General features: G+C 43.5%; 1 long non-coding RNA gene across 1 annotated transcript; it reads right to left on the bottom strand.

Moving 5' to 3' along the window:
- Nucleotides 1–1,834: 1,834 nt before the first annotated feature.
- Nucleotides 1,835–5,643, bottom strand: LOC133051465 (uncharacterized). Its single transcript, XR_009691888.1, has 2 exons — nucleotides 5,514–5,643; nucleotides 1,835–2,179 (listed from the first exon to the last, which is right to left on the bottom strand). It is a non-coding gene; the product is annotated as an uncharacterized LOC133051465 (long non-coding RNA).
- Nucleotides 5,644–15,707: the final 10,064 nt, after the last annotated feature.

Genomic DNA, 15,707 nt, shown 5'->3' with positions numbered 1-15,707 from the left:
GTGTATCTGTAGAGCACGTAAAGGCCCAAGTCTCCTTTGACTCTAGGAAAATGAGGCAGGAACCAGGATGTGTTTTGCCAATCCCAGTACAGATTTTTCAGGTACAGATAGGTTTCCCTTTCATCTAGTTCTATAGCATATTGCACCATGCTCATTCATATGATATTTAAGCAGTTTTTGAGATCTCATTGACATATAAGAATTGCATATTTTAAGCTGTGCAATGTGATGTTTTGAAATACATTATAATGATTACCACATTGCTTGGTTTCTTATCAGCTCAACATGGACTGGCTGGGTTCTGCCTAGACATCCTTCTTACCCAGTTTAGGCTCCAACACCCACACCAGATCATCCTCACCACTACCCTGCTCACCCCTCACCCTCAACTGTGTTGACTCTCTTTTATGGAGCTCAGGCTCCAAACCCCTGAGCTGGGTTACTGCACTTGTTGCCTAGGGCGACTTTAACCAAGTACCATAAACTGGGTGATTTCAATAACAGAAATTTGCTATCGCACAGTTCTGGAGACTCAAAGCCCCAAATCAAGGTATTGGCAATGCTGGTTCCTTCGACAAGTTGGGAGGGAGAATGTGTTCCTTGGCTCTCTCCTTGGCCATCTTCTCCCTCTGTATGTATCTCTATATGTCCAAATTTACCGTTTTCATTAAGACACCAGTCATACTGGATTAGGGCCCACTCTTCATCATCTCATCCTAAATTGATTACCTCTGTGAAGACTTTATCTCCAACTATGTTCACATTCTGAGGTACCAGGATTTAGAATTTTATCGGTTCCGTCCAGTCCAGCTGCTATAACAGGACTTCATAGACTGGGTAGCTTATAAACAGCAGAAGTTGATTTCTCCATTTTGGAAGCTGGGAAGTCCAGGATCAAGGCAGGGGCAGATTCAATGTCTTATGAGGACCCCCTTTCTAGTTCATAGATGGCCATCTTTCCCACAAGGCAGTAGGGGGAAGGGAGCTCTCTGGGGTCTCTTTTAGAATTAAGGGCACTCATCTCATTGATGAAGGCTCCATCCTCATAACCTAATCACCTCCCAAAGACCCTACTTCCACAGACCACGACACTGTGGGGTTAGGATTGCACATATGAACTTTGGGGAGACACAATCCCTAAGCCTACAGCAGACTTTGACATCTGAATTTTTGTAGGACACAAATAAACCTACAAGTTACTTGCCATCCCATGTAGCTGTCCTCCTTACTGTCATCAGATCCGGAAACATCGTGCCAGACCTCCCTGTATGAATATCCTCAACATCCTCTCAGGTTCTAAAAAGCTGGGCCAACTGCTACTAAGCATCCCCTGCCCCTGGAATTGCTCTCCTGGACTCACCTGGACCCTTAACAGCCCACATCAGGCCCCTGACACTATCCCCCACGTGGATGCTCTTCTCACCCTGGCCTCAGCTGACACCACATAATATAGGACCACAAAAGCTCCTCCAACACAAACACCTACATTGCTTGGCCCCCGCTAATAGCTTTTGGACTGAATTGGTCAGCGAGAGGAGAGAAAGAAGAAACCTGGTCATTTGGGGTAGCCCTCTATTCCTTGTTTGTGTTTCCAGTTCTTCTAGTTTCTTTAAATATACCAAAGAAGGACGTCCCTGGTGCTCCAGGGGCCAAGACTCCGAGCTCACAACGCAGGGGCTCAGGTTCCATTCCTGGCGAGGGAACTAGATCCCACATGCCATAACAAAGACCCAGATGCCGCAAAAAAGGTCAAAGATCCTCTGTGCTATAACTAAGACCCAGTGCAGGCAAAGAAATAAATCAGTGTTTTCTAAAAACTAAGTCAAAAAATACATACTGAAGAGATCAATTTTACTTTCTAGGTCTACAAAATGAGTGGAAGAATACATTTCTTATTCAAACGAAAGCAGACATTTCCAGTATCTGAGGGCTTTGGAGATTTGGTTTTGCCATTTGTTTCTGCTATCTCTCACTCAAGAGTGTTTTTTCCTTCTTAATTGTCATGTCGTGTTTATTGATGATTTACACGTAGGAGAAGCCTGGAAATCCTGCAATCAGGGTGGCTTCCTGGAGGTGCCAAACCAGATGCCCTCCCTACTTCGGTGACAAAAGCCTTCCATCAGGTGAGCTGCAGTGACCACAGAAGTTCTCCAACAGGCAGATGTGAGCAGCAGTGAGCCTAAAAGCAAAAACAGACACACATCCATGGGCCCGGAGGTTGGAGAGAAACGGGTCAGTCAGAATCACATTCAGCCAAACAAAATAAAAACTCCTCATGGTTCCAGTCATGGCAAAACAGCAAATAATAGAAGCAGTTTGTGGAACGGTATATCAATGCTATGGGGTGTTCCAGGCCCTTCACATGAAACTGTGTAGTAGGAGTTGGGTTGAAAGGGATCCCTGAAATCATGACTCACAGAGTTTGAAAATCATTGTTTTTGGAATTTTTCCTCTCCCTCTGGGGATCCTAGTAAAAGCTGAACCTCTAGGAAAGGCAGGGAGGGTGCCCTGACATCATGACAAGGAAGGTCATGGGCCACAAGAGGCTGTCTGGCTAGATTCAGGGGTCACAGGCCCAGCCCAGATCTCTTAACCTTGCCCGTATTCTGCTCCCTTTGGTCCCCCTGCAGGCCACACTACCACCCCTCACTCACCCCGAGTGCTCTTCGTGCCCACCCTCTTTTTGATCCCCCACAGACAGTCACCAAATCCATTCTGCCCTGGACTCCCACTTTCATGGGTCCCCACCCCTCCAACCCCAAGGCCGCCACCCCAACTCCAATGGCCTGCCCTCTTTAGCCTTCTGATGGCAAAGGCCCTGCTTCCAGTGCCCCGCTGATCCCAGAACCTAGTTCTCTCTCCCTGCTCCTGCTGTGTCTGTCTCATGGCAGCTGAGAGCATCTAGTCCCCCCATGGTCAGTATGAGGACAATATGCAACTCTGTTGTGAGTTTCACAGCACGGCTCCTCTAGGACACAACCACTTGTCCTAGCAAAAGATTTGGGAATTTTGAAAGTTCTGCCTTGGGAATAAAGCCTGCAGTGGTAGCTGCTCTTCTGTCTGAGTGGCTACAATATTCCTTCCTCAGACTAAGGACCATTACTGAAGAAACCACCAGGGGGCAACGATGCTCTATTTAATTCTAATTGCCTCATTATAAAAGTGGGGGACATTTGGAAAATATAGAGAGACCAATAGTAGAAAATAAAAACCATCTGACACCTTGTATGTCAGATAACCATTCAGAGCTTAAGGGCATTTTGCTTACATTATTTTTCCCATCTACTTAAACATAAATAAAATGTCAGTGTAACATTTATCCACACACTCTCTGGCTTCTACGTTGAAATAACATCTTGTAAAGATCTTTCCAAGGTGTTATTTATTCTTCTATGGCATTACTTTCTAATATTTAATTATTGCAAAACACATGGACAGTATACTTCACAGAGGTTCAATTTCTATGCATACAGTAGAGAGGAAAAAGAAAGTTCCCTCTGCCCTTCTAGATTCTTGACTGAGACTCCCCCCTCCCCTCCATAATAAAAGACAAATACACAGGAGAACAACAAGTTTAAAACCATAGATACCTCCTGTATACACTGCAGAGACCTAGGAAACCTACACACTCTCTGGCTTCTACGTTGAAATAACATCTTGTAAAGATCTTTCCAAGGTGTTATTTATTCTTCTATGGCATTACTTTCTAATATTTAATTATTGCAAAACACATGGACAGTATACTTCACAGAGGTTCAATTTCTATGCATACAGTAGAGAGGAAAAAGAAAGTTCCCTCTGCCCTTCTAGATTCTTGACTGAGACTCCCCCCTCCCCTCCATAATAAAAGACAAATACACAGGAGAACAACAAGTTTAAAACCATAGATACCTCCTGTATACACTGCAGAGACCTAGGAAACCTACACACTCTCTGGCTTCTACGTTGAAATAACATCTTGTAAAGATCTTTCCAAGGTGTTATTTATTCTTCTATGGCATTACTTTCTAATATTTAATTATTGCAAAACACATGGACAGTATACTTCACAGAGGTTCAATTTCTATGCATACAGTAGAGAGGAAAAAGAAAGTTCCCTCTGCCCTTCTAGATTCTTGACTGAGACTCCCCCCTCCCCTCCATAATAAAAGACAAATACACAGGAGAACAACAAGTTTAAAACCATAGATACCTCCTGTATACACTGCAGAGACCTAGGAAACCTGAGGAACTCACCCAAATGGCCCAAACTACCACATTAAGTACCATCTCCAGCTAAAGACAAAAGCAGGTGTTGGGGGTGGGGGGCAGTTAGGGGAGGGAGCCAAGAAAGAAATAGTAAACGAGGGTGAAGTTGCAATGCAAACTTAAGTCTTTCTCCACTGATAAAGAGTTTCAGGAGATAAAGTCATCCATCCCCCACCCCCCCCCCCCCTTTCTGAGAGCAGGAGACACCCTTACAAATGGAGGTTTCCCTTAGAAGTGTAAAGGTATCTTATCAAAGAGTAACTTCTACTTGGTTTTCAGAGCTTCTCCTCTGTCTGTAACATCTCAGAAATAACCAGCCCCTAATGATCAATATGCCAAACAGGCATATTCTGGTGTGGCAAGCTCTGCTCTCCCTTCACTACCACTGATAAGCCCTTTAGTTTAAGGGATCAATGACCAGAAGAGGTATTGCTGGCTCAAGGGCAAGCCAACCAATCCTTTTAGGTTTGGACACCTATTGCCAAGTTGCTTTCCAGAAAGACTGCTCTCTCTGGAAGTGTGAGAGAATGCTGCTGTGATCTTGTCATTGGCAACACTGGTCCTATCTTTTGAAGTCTTTACCAGTTTGACGGGCAACATATTTCTTCACAGGTGTTTTAAACTGTGCCTTGTCAATCAAGTGTAAAAGACACATTTACTGAGCACTGATTCACTGTCATACCTGGTACACACGAGAACCCAGAAGGGGGTAAGACAGATACCATGCCACTCTCCCCAGTCTCCGGTTCTAAGGAGATGAGCTGTGCTCAGCTGCTCAGTCGTGGCTGACTCTTCACTACCCCGTGCATGGTAGCCAGCCAGACTTCTCTGTCCCTGGGATTTCCTAGGCAACAGTACTGGAGTGGGTTGCCATTTCCTACTCCAGGGGGTCTTCCCAACCCGGGTATCGAACCCACATCTCTTGTGCCTCCTGCATCGCAGGCAGGTTCTTTACCAATCGAGCTATGAGGGAAGCCCAAAAGGTCGTGAACCCAAAACTAGATTTAATACATGATCCAACTTTTGTTTCAATTTCTCCCAGAAATGTGATCTTAATCAACATGTCTGGATTTACCAATAAAGTAATCTGTTTACCATAAGCTCTGTCTATCCCCCTGAGGAAGAAAAGGCCATCTGCATGAAAAAAACAAACCAAAAACCCCCCTCCCTTTCCTTGCTCCCCTAATCACCCCATATCCTACATTTTGAAAAGGACAAATTCAAAGCCACGCCATTCTGTCTGGGCGGGCAACTGAAATGCTCACCTGGCCTTGCACTAAGAGGTGGCCTGCCTGTTCGCTATTTCACCAGGAAAGCAGATACTAATGCAGCAGACCCTGTTAAGGGACGTTCTCTCCGCTCCACTGCAAGGTTAGCGCGCAAGCGGCGCGTGCGCCGTGGGGGCGCGTGCGCCGTGGGGGCGCGTGCGCCGTGGGGGCGCGTGCGCCGTGGGGGCGCGTGCGCCGTGGGGGCGCGTGCGCCGTGGGGGCGCGTGCGCCGTGGGGGTACACCAGGATAAACCGCTGCTTGTGATAAGGACCTTGCAGAAGCAATCAGCCCGTGTCCCTGAGCAGAAGACACGGACCCTTCCACCATCCTTAAGCGGAGTCACAGAGTCGAGGCTTCAAGAGTGAAAATCTCTAATGATAGTGCGCAGTCTTCTTTTAGAAAACGTGAAATGAGGAAGCCTTCGTCCTCCAAAATTCTTCCCTTACTACCTTTCTTCTCACTGCTCTTTTCCTGAATTCCTGAGTAGCCAGGACACAAGGTGAGTTCCGGAGGGTTAACTTAACCTTCTAATGTCTTCAGCAATTCATCACGTTTAGGATCAGTTCTGTCATCTTAGACTGGCATTTGGTCTGTAAAAGTATTGGTGGACAACTTCTATTTTCACACCTATAATTTTTTTTTCTTTACTTGCTGCAAAACAACTTCAAGGCGACATCAAAAGAAATACTTGTGTTGGGTGAGAAGCAAAACAAGGCTAAAATTTCATCCCCAAAACGCAGCAAGTGCAGTCATTTTTCCTCACTCTTTTTCCTTTTGGACTTGCCATCTGAATAACACAGTAGCATCTAGAATATTTGGATAAATGTTGCCGTTGGTGGTAGTGTCAAAGATAAACAAAGCCAGACACTAAAGTGGTCAAGACAGATTTTAATCAGTAACATAATATTGCAACACAGAGAATATTCCAGCGTGACCTTTGATTTGTACAGAAGTGACTGGGTGTTTTTACAGGGAAAATTAAGGAACAAGGAGGGGTGTAAGTGAAGGTTCAGTAGAGTCAGGAAAGTGAAAAATTACAAAAAGTGGAAAGTTGTTTGAAGGGAGTCAGTGTGAAACCCATCTGGGTTTATTAACTGGTGCCTGCCAATATGTAGGTCCTCCCCTTCCACAGAACCTGGGAGAAAGGGACCCTATGTTCTGCTGTTGCCTGGAAGTAACAGTAAATTATTTTGGCAGCCTTGAGTTTTCTAACACAGGCATGTTGAAAGGGACTAAGGTCATGCTTGGGAGGAGACCCTGAGCTGTTACCAACTATTTTAGTATTTGTTCACATCTTTATTGACCAAGTTCGAGGCTTAAGTGAGAAGAGGGCTCAGAGGAGACTAGCTAGAGTTTGGTCGAGGAGAGCACCTTTATCAGCAGACCACAAGGCTTCAGCGGTATGTGACGCCAATCACAAGCCCACACGATAGAGCAGAGCGGATCTCATAGGCCAAGATGCATGGAACTGCCTCATGTGGGATGGGAGAGCAGGGCCTGAGCCACCCGCAGGGTGGACTCTCTCTTTCCTCTCAGTTCTGTCTACTCATGCACACAAAACAAAGTTCTGTTCTGGTGAGAGTGAACCGGCAAGACAACTTTGACAGGGAGCAAGAATTTAGAAAACAGTGGACAGCCCGCAAAATGTGTATTGGAGAGAGCCCAGATGCTCCTTCCTCTGTGCCCTGCTGTCCTGAGGACAGCTTATGGATGGTTTACATTAATATATGCCCATATAGCACTCAGGGACTTTGCTCTACCCTCCTGGAAAACTCCCAGTTACTGTCCCCACTGCCAGCCTTGGAGAGGATAGGATCAAGGGCTATCGGTCTTTTGTGTCACATGCAGATAACATGTCAGTATTTTCCAGGTTAGCTTTTGGGGTGGGGATGGAGTTGTGGGTAGGGTAGACATACCTTCCTGAACTCGTGCTCAGGAGCTCTGCTTGCAGACTGGCTCAGGTGTCTATATATTTCAGAGTTCTCCAGGAGATTTAAGCTTCCAGGCTTCCAGATATGGAGGTTTCAAGGTTCCAAGAGCCTCCTTGACTAGGCTCAGAACTCCTGCAGTATCCACACCACCACCAGCACCACATTCTGTAGGTCAAGGCCAAGTCACAGAGCAGCTCAGACTCAAGAGCCTAGAGAAATAGACTCTACTTCTTGATGGAACGACTGGCATAGTCCCAGTGCCAAGGGCTGCACGTCTAGCAATGGAAGGAACTGTTGGAACCTTCTTTGCAGTCAACTGACCAATCTACCTAGAATCAATATTTCACCATTCCGGGTGCTAAGGAATTGTTATGGAGTACTTGGCATGCAAGCATTCACAGCTCCTCCTTTAGCCATTTTAAAAGGACGTCCAAATGATCCTCTCTGAAGAGGCTGGCTTCCCATGTTTAATCACTGATTATCACGGTTAAATGGTATGTTCAAGAAGCAGACCATGGGCTGGAATTGCACAGTACAATCAGTCATACATAAATACGTTAATAGTCATTCTTGCTTTTACACAACAGAATCCACTCAACTAGTTTAAATTAGCAAATACGTATTAGACATATATTAGGTTATAATCTGTGGGAAAGATAGTGGAACAGACTCTAGGTTCGGCTTCTTGGACCAACTCTGGTGGATAGGCAAGGGAGAACTTAGAAATCACTGGCATCAGATTGGCAGAACCTAAGTTATGTGTCTAAAGCTTAGCAGCAAGGGAAGCCAACAAAAGCAGGGAGTTTAGTGAGGGAGGAGGGCATACAGTTCTATGGGTTTTAATAGATTTTTATACAGTAGCTGTATCACTCCCCAAAGAACTTCCTTCTACCATTGCTTTATATTGATACCCTCCCCCAGCAATATACTCTGGCACCCACTGATCTCTCCATAAGTCTAGTTCTGTCTTTTCAAGAGTCATATAAGTGGAATCATATAGTATGCAGCTGTAGTGACTAGCTTCTTTCACTCAGCACAGCTTTGCAGTTCATGCAACTTGTTCAGTATATCAAGAATTCATTCCTTTTATTGCTGCATATCAGTGTATGAAAGTGCCAGTGTTTGCTTATCCTTTCACTGGTTGAATGATATTTGAGTTGTTTCTAGTTTCTGGCAATGATGAATTGAGCTGCCATATGTGTGTACAAGTTTTGGTGGGAACACACGTTTTCAGTTCACTTGGGTAAATACCTAGAAGTGGGATTGATGAGTCATGTGGTGCATGCATGCTAAGCTGCTTCAGTCGTGTCCAACTATTTGCAACCCTGTGGACAGTAGACTGCCAGGCTCCTCTGTCCATGGGATTCTCCAGGCAAGAATACTGGAGTGGGTTGCCATTTCCTTCTCCAGGGGATCTTCCGACCCAGGGGTCGAACCCGGGTCTCCCGCATTGGAAGCAGACAGCTTTAACCTCTGAGCCACTGGGGAAGCCCTTGCTATTTTAAGGGATGCTATTGTAAACATTGCCTTATATATGCTTATCTGCTTTTGTGCTCATGCTTTAGGTGAGAATTCTAGAACTGGAATTGTATCAAAGCCATGAACATTCTCCAGACTCTTGATGAGTTTTCTCAGATTGATTTTTGGAAGTTATATAAATTTCCACTTCTGTTAATAAAGTATAAGGCAGCGCATATCATTACACCCTCGCTAAAAGTAAAGTATTACTTTATAACCATTGTATCTGACAAACAAGAAGGATACCTGACAATTCACTTCATTTTCATTTCTTTGATTTCAAGTAAGGTGAAGACTTTTCCATTTGTATTGTTTTTCTTTCGTCTTTCCATGTATTCTGTTCCTTACCTTTGCATAGTTTTTCCATGACCATTATTATGAAGATGTACTGTTTCACGTTTCACATTTAGATCAGCAGTTCATCTGGGGAATAATTTTTGTGTAAGGTAAGACAGGGATCAACATTCACTTTTTTTTTCTATTTGGATATCTCACTAAGGGTCCCCAGCCTCCGGGCCCCAGACCAGTACCTCTTCACTCCTTTGAGATCAACGGTGGCATTAAATTAGGAATACAGTGCACAATATATGAGATGCGCTTGAATCATCCCCAGACCATCTTCCAACCCAGGGATTGAACCTGGGCCTCTTATGTCTCCTGCATTGAGACATTGCTAGCATTGCTAGTGGTTCTTTACCACCAACGCCAGCTGTGAAGCCATGTGGTAAGTGTATGGTTAACTCTATAAGAAACCACCAAACTTTTCCTGAGTGGCTGTATCATTTTGCATTCCCCCAGCAATATGTGAGAGTTCTGGTTGTTCTCACCAGCATTTGGCAGTGTCCGTATTTTTAATTTCAGCCATTATAACAGGTGCTGCTGTGGACTTTTTTCTGTGTGTCTCCCCAAAATGTACATCCTGAATCCTTATCCCCACTGTCTGGTATTAAGAGGTGGGGCCTTTGGAGGGTAATTAAGTCATGAGAGGGGAGCCCTTTGTATGGGATTAGTGCCCTTATAAGAAGAGATAGGAGAGAGCTGGCTTTCCCTCGCTGCTCTCTGCTATGTGAGGCTACAATGAGATGATGACCATCTTCTCCGTAGAGGTATCTCATAGAGGGCTGACTTTGCATGGGAATTGTTGAATCTCTAAAGGAAACATGTTGAACATCTTTTCATGTGCTTATTCTCCATCGTATATTCCTCTTTGTGAAGTATCTGTTTGAGTCTTTTGCTCACATGTAAATTGCATTGTTCTGCTGTTGTATTGAGAGTTCTTTATAATATTTTCAGTGAGTCCTTTGCCAGATATGTGATTTGCAATATTTTCTCTTGGTCTGTATCTGTTGTGAGAGACAATTCACCGTGGGCCGGATATGTCCCTGCACGTTCTTTGCTAGGTGAGGCCCTAACCATGCTTTCCCCTGGCCATCTCTCACCCTGAAGGATGTGCTGACTCACCCCAATAAGGAACAGGCTTGCTCCTCCTTATTGTGAAAGAAACAAGGGACTTCCCTGGTGGTTCAGTGGTTAAGAATCAGCCTTCCACTGCAGGGGAAATGCTTTCAATCCCTGGTCAGGGAACTAAGATCCCACATGCCATGGAGCCACTGAGCCTGTGCCCCGTAACTCCGGAGCCTGTGCACCACAACTAGAGAGTCCATGTGCCACAACAAAACATTCCACATGGTGTAATGAAGATCCCGCATGCCACAACTAAGAACTGACTCAGCCAAATGAATAAATAAAACATTTAAAAAAGAAAGCAGTGAATCTGCCAAACTCAGCATTTCCTCTTGGAACACAGTCCACTGTGTGTGCAGGCACCCATGATGGACCCTTTGCATCCCCCCATGGGACTTGGGTGCATGAGGCTGGCACAAGCATCACAGGAACACTCTGCTTCTACTTTTTCAGTGCATAATAAAGTGCTTTGTCTGATTCTGTAGCCTTGTGTCTTCTTTCAGCATCCATGAAACATGTATATACAGCAGGTTAACTTGTTCATATGTAAGTAGGATAAAATCTCAGATCCTGCACAGTGCTTGACAGCTTTGGAGACAAGGGTGGGAGGCTGACAGAGACAGGGATTTCTGGAAGATGAAAGATAAGGGCCCACACAAGCCCAGTTATAGAATATGAGAACACTTCTGGGGATCCAGTAGAGAATGCTCTTGCCCAAGTGGTGAGTAAGTGAGAATGAATTAAAGATCCCTCACTGTCCTACCTGTTAATGAACTGTTGGCTAAAACAAGATGTACAGCTTGAGAGTTGTTGACTTAAGTTTATTTGGGGCAACATGAGGTCTGCAACCCAGGAGGCAGCATCTCAGACAGCTCTGAGAGACTGCTCCAAAGCGGCAGTGGGGGAAAGTCAATATATAAGATTTTGGTGAAGGGGGAGTTCAATACTATGAAGCACTCATTTTACAAAAGGATTTTTGTTAGTCCTGAGGATCTGATATCACCATGAATGGATTTAGTGCTTCTCTAGATATGAGGAGATGCAAGGATTGAGATCATAAAATCTGTTCCTAAAAACATCCAACTATTTAAAGACCTTTCCCATCAGATTCCCTGAAGCACAGAGTGCCTCACTCCACTCTACACTCCCTCAGGGGTTGTTGAAGGTCAACAGCTAAAGCAGCATGGGGTTCAATCTCCTTAGAGGCAGATGGCAAATGCCTTTGTTGTTCAGTCATTGGCAATGCTCTTGGAAAGTGCCAATTTGTATTGACACGGCCCCCTTGTGGTCATAAATCCGACCATACTTTGGGAGGCATTTCATGACCACGTTGTCCCGCATTGCTGGGAAGGCTCGTTCCCAGTTCTGGAGAAGGTTTTTGTTGACAAGACACTCAATGTGCTATTACTGGACTAGGTCTTAATAGTCAAAGATCTCTGGACACCTGTCTTCTAGTTATGGTCCAGGAAAGTATTCCCTCTCGTTGCATCTTTTCATACCTGCTGCTGCTGCTGCTAAGTCACTTCAGTCATGTCCAACTCTGTGCGACCCCATAGATGATAGCCCACCAGGCTCCCCCATCCCTGGGATTCTCCAAGCAAGAACACTGGAGTGGGTTGCAATTTCCTTTTCCAATGCATGAAAGTGAAAATTGAAAGTGAAGTTGCTCAGTCCTGTCTAACTCTTAGCGACCCCATGGACCACAGCCTACCAGGCTCCTCCGTCCATGGGATTTTCCAGGCAAGAGTACTGGAGTGGGGTGCCATTGCCTTCTCCACTTTTCATACCTAGAGTTACACTATTACAATCATTCATCATATATTGAGCTATACATTTGATCAGCTGCTTCAAGTCTAGTCATCATTTTCATTGGAGGCTCAGTCACACACTTGGTAATACAATAAGAATCTTGTGAAACAAAATACAAATGATATAGTGGAATTAAAAGTAAATATTTTAGCCATGAGCCGCCTACACCAGTTTTTTTTAAAGATCGTCAAGACTAGGGAATGGGTCACTTAAAGCAGAAATCTGATTTTTCATGTGGTTCAAATGTGTTACATTAAAGGATGTACCAGGTATGAAAATCTGGCATTCAGATTGAATTATAGCACAGATATCCCTGTGAGATCCTATAAGGTGTCAAGGGCCTTGCAGTTGTGTAACAATGCCTTTCTCATCATAGAGATCTCAGAATTCAATAGGCTAATAAGGATTTTTACATCTATGTTCATCAGTGATATTGGCCTGTAGTTTTCTTTTTTTGTGGCATCTTTGTCTGGTTTTGGAATTAGGGTGATGTTGGCCTCATAGAATGAGTTTGGAAAGTTAACTTCTGCAATTTTCTGGAAGAGTTGGAGTAAGATAGGTGTTAGGTCTTCTCTAAATTTTTGGTAGAATTCAGCTGTGAAGCCATCTGGTCCTGGGCTTTTGTTTGCTGGAAGATTTCTGACTACAGTTTCGATTTCCGTGCTTGTGATGGGTCTGTTAAGATCTTCTCTTTCTTCCTGGTTCAGTTTGGGAAAGTTATCCTTTTCTAGGAATTTGTCCATTTCTTCCAAGTTGTCCATTTTATTGGCATAGAGCTGCTGGTAGTAATCTGTTATGATCCTTTGTATTTCAGTGTTGTCTGTTGTGATCTCTCCGTTTTCATTTCTAATTTTGTTGATTTGGTTCTTCTCCCTTTGTTTCTTAATGAGTCTTGCTAATGGTTTGTCAATTTTGTTTATCTTTTCAAAAAACCAGCTTTTAGTTTTGTTGACTTTTGCTATGGTCTCTTTTGTTTCTTTTGCATTTATTTCTGCCCTAATTTTTAAGATTTCTTTCCTTCTACTAACCCTGGGTTTCTTCATTTCTTCCTTCTCTAGTTGCTTTAGGTGTAGAGCTAAAGCATTAAAAGAATTCATTTGAATCAGTTCTAATGAGATGGATGAAACTGGAGCCCGTTATACAGAGTGAAGTAAAGCATAAAGATAAAGACCAATACAGTATACTAACGTGTATATTTGGAATTTAAAAAGATGGTAATGATAACCCTATATGCAAAACAGAAAAAGAAACACAGATGTACAGAACAGAATTTTAGACTCTGTGGGAGAAGGCGAGGGTGGGATGTTCTGAGAGAACAGCATTGAAACAAGTATACTATCAAGGGTGAAAGAGACCACCAGACCAGGTTGGATGCATGAGACAAGTGCTCAGGGCTGATGCACTGGGAAGACCCAGAGGGATGGGATAGGGAGGGAGGCGGGAGGGGGGATCGGGATGGGGAACACATGTAAATCCATGGCTGATTCATGTCAGTGTATGACAAAAACCACTACAATACTGTAAAGTAATTAGCCTCCAACAAATAAAAATAAATGGAAAAAATATAATAATAATAAAAATAAGCTAATAGCCCAATTACTGCTTATGAAAGTTGTTATGGTCAATTACATCCTCCAACCCCATTGAAGGCACACACACACACACACATGCAAGCTGCTAAATGGTCATACCAGTAGAATACACATTTTGACCCATTGCGATCATACCAATGGTAGATTGGTTAGGGTCACCTCTAATTCATTATCATGTATGACCTTAAATTCATGGGAATCCCAGGCTACACCTTCATATCCATCCCTGTAGATGTGAAGGCCATAAATTAGTTCCACAAATCCACTGAGTTCCATACCAATCACTCTCTCTAAGGGTAATAATAGACATAGTTCAGAAAGCACCCAGGCTTGTCTCATGAGTACCAGGTTGATCAGTTTTAGTATGATTTAACCCTTCCCAACATAGAGGAGCTTTTAAATGACCATAGCCTGATATTAACCATGTAGATCCACCCCATAATTGTGGGACTTTACCTTTTCATAGATGAGAGGTTAATTTTTTTAACAGAGACTTAGCTCATCACTCTGATTGAGTTTAAATGACCCTAAGAGAAAACTTAAATCTATGGCCAGCACCCCCAGAGCAGGCATCATTAATTGGCCAGGTGAGAGAATCCCATCTAGTAATATCATGAAGCTAGAACAGGACTGAACACTCATCTAAAATAATTTTCCTAGTGGGTATTCCTAGAGAACAGAAATCCACCAAGGTAACCCAGAAGTACTAGACAAAGGTAATTGGCCACCACCAAACAATTGGATTGAGTTTTACTTTTTCTTTAAGGCCAATCAGATTAGAGCTCATTTACAAACGGATCTCAGCAATCAGCAATATTATAAAAAGAAACAAAGACACACACTGAGACATACATACATCCAAACAGACACAAGAGACCCTATAGCTTTGTTTTCCAAACTTAGTTATGCATAAAAAATGGTTGGAGTAAGATTTTAAAAGGCTTTGTTCTCCTTTTGTACCTTTTGGTTTCAGGAATTAGACATGGTCTAGATCCAGAGACATCTGGTCTAAAGGTATAGAAGGACTTATTTCCTCGGGACAACAATTCTTAAAAAGATATTTTTTTCTTCAAGCTTCCTCTGGACTCTAAAGAACATTGTGACCACATTGTCAAAAATTGTATTCTTTTTTTGTGACCATAGTTTTATAGCCGAAATTTAGACCAGATAGTGCTCAACTTGGCCCTGATGACAAGGGCAGATTGGTCCCAGCAAGGACTGTCCCTCTGGGGAAGTAGGGGTCTTGGTTTAATCAGCCACAGGCTGTTGATTACAGGAGGAAGTCCTGGACATAAGGGAACTTCAGTTCATTTTCCTATCCTATGTCAATAAAGATCTAATAGTTTCAGGCCATTTTTCTTGCCATTGGATCATAGCTATAGATTAACCAATCATTTAAAAATATTTTCCCAAAGGGTTCCCAGGTCGGGTGTGGAACCTTAATTCACATATTAGCTCAAACAGTTTGTATCAGATGTCTGTGCACTCAAACCAAACCAACAAACCAAACCAAACCAGAACTTCACCAGCCAGGAGTCACACTCCAAATGAAACAAAAGGCAAAGAGATGCCCGGAAATCAAAAGCCAAGTGGCAAGAGTGCCCCAAAAAGATGGTAAAGGGATGCCACAAAATGAAAAGCCAAATGGCATAAATGCCAAATGTGACTTCCCAGTTCAATTAGACCTGCAAGCTGGCAAAGTCAGTCCTAGCAGCCTTTTAATTCTGATAGATTCAAGCAATTTCTTGTTGATTTTCTGGGAAGAAGTTGCTCTATCATTTCTGGTTTTAGAAGCTGCTAGAAAGCAGTCAAAGCACAGCCGGGCTTTTCTAATTGTGCATGTAAAAATACCAATTTTAGACTATCAAAAGAACCC

Source organism: Dama dama, chromosome X, assembly GCF_033118175.1.
Source record: "Dama dama isolate Ldn47 chromosome X, ASM3311817v1, whole genome shotgun sequence".
Classification (NCBI taxonomy): domain Eukaryota; kingdom Metazoa; phylum Chordata; class Mammalia; order Artiodactyla; family Cervidae; genus Dama; species Dama dama.
This window is presented reverse-complemented; position numbering and strand designations above follow the sequence as displayed.